The sequence below is a fragment of the Amblyomma maculatum genome, chromosome 11 (genome assembly GCF_055883805.1).
Source record: "Amblyomma maculatum isolate TAMU_Amacu chromosome 11, ASM5588380v1, whole genome shotgun sequence".
Lineage (NCBI taxonomy): Eukaryota > Metazoa > Arthropoda > Arachnida > Ixodida > Ixodidae > Amblyomma > Amblyomma maculatum.
In genome coordinates this window covers 15,507,490-15,513,489 of record NC_139354.1, presented here as the reverse complement: position 1 = coordinate 15,513,489, position 6,000 = coordinate 15,507,490, and positions in this window count along the sequence as shown.

Here is a 6,000-nt window from a genome sequence, read left to right as displayed (position 1 = left end):
CAATTTTTCTACACCGAACGAGGGCTTTGCTGCTGTCAATTAGCGTTGAGCCGTTGAAAGCGTATCGTGAGTTTTGCATAGCCTATTTGTGCATTTTCGCACGAAAATGCTGGAAACAAGCCACTCGATTGCGACCAACATTGCCTTTGCCATGAAAATCAGGGGAGCACGTCTCTGGAAAACCTTGATCGCCAGTGCCTAGTTTATTTAACTAATTTAAATACTGAATGCCTAGTCAAGTTGTACATTTCCTTGCTGTGTTATTAGGGCTGAAGAAATAAATGTGCTCTAGCGCCTACGTATCTATCTCCTATTCTCGCGGCTTTCTTGTCTTGTTCCAGTGCCTAGTGTTTTGTGGAATGTCAAAATTGCGACCTTCGCTGTGCAAGAAAGTTCTGAAGGGTCGCACAGACCAGCAAGAACACATCACCTAACTCTATGCTGATGCGTTGATTTGATGTAAGGCGCCTAGTGTCGTTTGTTCTCAGATTGGAAGAACTTTTGATGCATGTCTTTATTAGAAATTGTTTGATATCTCCTGTATATTTTTGATTTGTCATCGATGATTTTTTTTTTTTTTTCAGTTCACGTGCCGGCATCCTTAGGCCGTACGAGAGAAACAACCACCCAAATGTTTATGCTCAGAGATCAAGAAATATGCAGGGCCCTTTTTCCACCAAGTGCTGTCTTGAGCTTTACCTGGCCAACCTCTGCACAAAGGTGCCGCTTCATAGAAGGCCTAGTTATGTGCCAAGCGGCGCACCAGCTTTTACTTGACGAAGACTGATGGCATGTCTTCACAAAAATGGCGATGAAATGAATTCCGAAATTTATGGGCAGAAGTAGAGTTACCTAACCGCTTTCAAGGAATTTTTTTTTTCTACATCAGTTATGACACCGCCAGACAGGTAGACTGACAAGGTTATATAACAGAAGGTAACATTTTCGAATTTTGTTTTCGCAGTTCTGGCTAACTTCTTTTTCTTTGTTTATTACAGAACAGAAAACTCATTTTTAGCGTAAAGCAGTGATTCGGTTGTCAGAGCCAGGGAACAATTTTACCTGTGCCTCACTCCTGATTGGGCCGCCAAACCGTCACGCCCCAGTCCATTTGACCCGGGGCGGGTAATTCAGTGTTTTCGCTCGGTATGATAGATCTGAAAAGGTCAAACCCCGTATTCAGCCTAGCAAAATGGTCTAACGCCTGTCATCTGCTTGTAGCGCTTTCAAGCTTATAATTTAAAAAAACAGCTGTCTCAGTAGAGTAGACGTGAAGCCTAAATATTTGGAGGGGAAGAAAGTACGCAACGTCGTAGCTGTTGCTACAGCCTATGGCCCCGTTGCACTGTGCAATACACTCTCGCACTCTGCATTGTGCATCGCCGTCTTCATCAACATCCATCTCTGCGCAAAAGCTTTAAAGTACGGTTTAGGTACTAGGACCATACTAGTTATATTACCTTCCAAGGAATGCTTATTTTCGATGGATACGTTACCGGCTTTTTTCAGCGAAGTAATGGGCAAATTCTCCCTGTATCCTAAAAGTATACTAACGTGGAGTGTTTATTTCCCGGCAATCAAGGTGAATATATTAACTCTTGCAGCTTTGCTTGTAAAATAAAGTGTTATAATTAATGTCTTAGTTGCCGCGTGGATATTGAGCAAGAATGTCACGGTGGCATATATGGAGCATCTCAATCGACATGGTAATCTGGATATATTTTTTTTTGGAGCCCATTCACGGCTCACCTGCGCCCTACATGTAGTTGAGAAATTTAGGTGACTAATTAACAGCACTGCCTTCCTTTGTTAAATATTAGCTGCTTACTGCACCTCAATTTCCACTGAATATTCAGTTAGTTGTGCATTTCATGTCAAGAATAGTTAGCCGTTAAAAAAAAAAAACTGAATTTGGTTTCAAACAAACAGTCCAGCGTCTAGTTTTAAACCACATGATATAGAAGAAAGCTAACCATTGCTAGTCATGGTGAATGTTGAATATTTTACAGTTACTTTGTCATCAAACTGTCAGTTCATCAGCGTCATCTTGCTTTTAGTGATGCAGTACTACCTGCATAGAAAGGAAACCAGTGAATACAGACACAGGACAAGTGCAAAGAAGATTGGACTAGTAACTTATTCATTCCGAACAAGAAATGCAGATTTTAAAGAATTCAGTGCACACAACCCTACAGACTGCGTACTCCGCGCACCGCGTGATGAATTGGCATTTGTGATGATAGTAACTTGCACTCCTTTATCGGTGATGATCACAGACGAATCACCGATGCATTTCTTTTTATACATTTTGATCAGGAATGCTTCTAGTCACTCACGCTCACGTCTCGATTTCCCCTGACCCGCCGACTAATAATGCCAGCGGTGTAAACACGAGGTGAAGATTTGCAGACTTTGACATGTAAAGCAAAATTGCTTGCTGTGCCAGAGCCCGAAGTAGTTCAATGTTCCTCAGGCGCTCATTTCGGCATTCTCCGGTTTGGCCTATATAGATTTTTCCGCATGACAACGGCCATTGAATAAACCACGCCCAAAGCGCATGCAGTGAACACAGTCTGGTGTTTTGTTTTAAAAACACCAGTTTTCCGCAGGTCTCCAGAGATTTTTGCGCATAATCCTGACAGTTTGCAGAGAGCAGAAAATAACAGCGACACCGAACTTCTGATCAACTTTCTTCAGTCTATGTGATTTGTGGAAGTAAGGGCCGACTTCAACCTTTCTTCTGTTTACTTCTTGGGCTGCAGCCTTTGAAGATAACTTAAGTTTCTTCCCCAAGGACTCCACCACCGCCAGCAAACCGAGGGTGGAAACCCAGAACGTCATAGCCGTTCAACCTGCTCTGCCAGGCTTTGCTGCATTACATGAAGGTAAATCTTATTTAATGCATTCAAGAAACACAACTCTCCAATGCTGTGCTTCACAAACTTAGAATGAGCCGATTCATAGGTAAAAAGCGTCTGTTAAATCTGGGCGCATATTTCCAGCACGTGCGTCGGTTGGGTAAAAAAAAAAAATCTAAAAAGACTCTTTTGCCATATGAATCGCTCATTCTAAGTTAGTGAAGAGCAGCATTACAAAGTTGAATTTCTTGCCACCGTTCAAAACCAAGGCCGTCATTAGTTTCTGATTTCTTTGGTACTGTGCTTTGACGCTGGCAGATTCGCTCAAGGCGCTCAGCAAACTAAGGAGAACATTCAAATCCAGTGCTTCTCAAATTGGAGTTCCCGACCAAAGGGTGCCCAAGAAGCAGTTTTATTATATTGCGAAACCGAAACTCACACACTTAAAAAATAATGGACACGCGATAGCCATGGACTGGCAAAACGCAATTTTGCAGGGTTACATGCGCGGATGTTGAAAGACGAATTTAGTTTTTCAAAGCGAAAGAGTCGAGAGAGGAGCGCAGAAACTGAGAACGCGCACGAGAGAGAGAGAGAGACAGAGAGCGTCTACCCAGTTTGCTGATGCCAGCGTTAGTAAAACTAGAGCTCTGCCTGCGCTTTCGGATCGACTGCTATGCAAAGCATTTGAGGTGTCCGACGAATGAACGGCGCGTTGTTGACAGGAATCGAATGCCTTCAAGCGGCATGCATGCCGGCGCCAACGCGTCGCTTCTTCCTCACGTCCTCTGCAGGATGTGGCACAGTGGCTTATCAAATGCTTGCCTGACAGAGGCCGGTTTATTTTACGCTCAAGCGCAATTCCGCGACTCGCTTCCGGAACTGATGAAGCTGTCTGAACAGAGACACTGCACAAAATCGTCTCTTCTCCCGGATTTCAAAGGGTCCCCCATGACCTCCACTTGTCCACAAAGGGTCCTCATCCCATCCATGGCTGTGAACCACAGGCTTAGATGTATTCAAGTAGCATTCCGGCGTTCGGCTTACAGTAACGGAACAACAGATCCGTGTGCAGATAGTAGGCTGTTTTGCCTCACATTTATTCTGAATCTTCGAGGAGAGAATAATTTAGCCGCATTTGTTATTTACATGAGCGGATGACATTTCTTCCTTAAGACTTGGTCTTTTCGAAATATTCATCGCCCAGCGTGTGGTAAAAATTATGCATAGATGAAAAATATGCTGAACATGTGGTGCTTAATGCCAAATATACAACCAACAGTTTCAACGCTGCCTCTCCCCTCCATGTTTGTTTGTTCCAGTCGTTTAATTCAATTACTACTAAGAAATCAAGATAACATGCTTTTTTTTTCCTGTCATTCCGTCATCAAGTGCCATCCGTGTGCAAGGAAAGCCGTGGACAGGCAAAATATTATTCTGCACCCTGTTTGTGTGGACGCCGATGCCAGTGTGGTTATTGCTAGAGTGTGCAGGGACAAGTTAAGTAACAAACACCTGCATGTATAGGATAGTTGTAACTGGAAATATAAAAATGAGGTATTTTTCAGCAATGGCAAAAGAGCAGAATGACTTCAATCATGAATAACTTCTCACTTTTAGCGTAAGTTACCTACCTAAAATTTGGCTACTTTTTTTTTTATTCGCCTATAAGATAACGTTGAAACCAGATGCTATTGTGTTCTCTCGAACTGCGCGTAGAAAGTACCTTTTAAAAGGCATACTTTTTGTAAAAATTCCCATGTCCAGCAATGGTTAGGACAGAACATTTTCACAAGTATAAGCACGCAAAATTAATTTGTGAACGCGCCGCATACCCCCATCTTGACGTTATCGAAACGTCCCTCAAAAACAGAGTGACACCCGGAATAAGCCCGCACGCACACGCGTAGCTTTCCGATTCTAACCAGTAGAATACGATTACGCTTGACTTGATAATTTTTGTCTATCTTAATGTCAATGTTAACACCTATGAAAGCACAGCAACTGTTTACACCCTTGGATACGAACATGTTAAGTATTGCGGTGAAACAGGGAGACTTCCTAGAGTCCGCAACAGCAGTAATTGTCAGATATACAGGTAAGGTATCAAGTAATCTTAGAAAATTCACGGTAAATCGGTTACTAGCAGGCACATAAAGACACGACTCTTAATAATGATGAAAATGGCGGCCTTTGTTTTGCAGTAGGTTCAGTGAACGTAACATTCAGGATACAGTTTTTGATGATGACACCGCTGCCACTGGCCATCAACAGCGTATTGTTCTCGGTGGACAAAATGCTGTTGGTTGGCGCCAGAGTTGCCCTTGGCAGCGGTCATTTGCCTCGAACTCTTCCTTTCAATCAATTCTCTATCTGTAGCAGCCAAGTCTCAGATTTGCGGTGCTCGGTTCATACCCATGTGGGCACATATCATAGCTCGGTATGTAATTACCCTCACCTATGTCTCATTCCTTATTTCGGCTGCGGGTTCGTTCTTCCCTTCTTACCTGAGTCTTAGGAGCCTCAGAGATAGCAGGGAGCTGAACGGTCGTAGTGATGGAGAGAGGAATCCCGGCGCTATTACTTCTCTGGGAATTTATTTTTCTAGAATCTTCAGTCATTCACGTGTCGTTAGCGAGATTGCCTTATTATAGAGCACAACGAAATAGTGAACTGCATTCCCAGAGGCCAAATTGTTCGGGTTATCCGTCAACGTTAAACACTGTGCGTACCCCAAGCGGCAAGCCTATGGTCGGCCCGCGCTCGGACCTTGGCAATATGGCCGACTGAAACTCACCGGGCCAACCTAGGCGACCAACCTCAGCCCAAGGTCGGGGATTGACAATGGCCTAAGAATGGCCAATCATTGGCAATCGAGCTTGGGCCAACGAGTATGGCCGACTTGGCCAGCCTACCGCCACGCTAGGGTCATGCATGGGCCATGGCTTGCCGACTTGGCCAGCCTACTGCCGCACTTGGGTCATGCATGGGCCATGGCTTATCCACACATGGCCCAACCTCGTCGGTGGTACTCGCTGGCCGGTGGTTTATCCACCATCGGCAGTAGACCTCGGGCCAATGAGTATTGCCGACTTGGCCAGCCTACTGCCGCGCTAGGGTCATGCATGGGCGCTGGCGTACC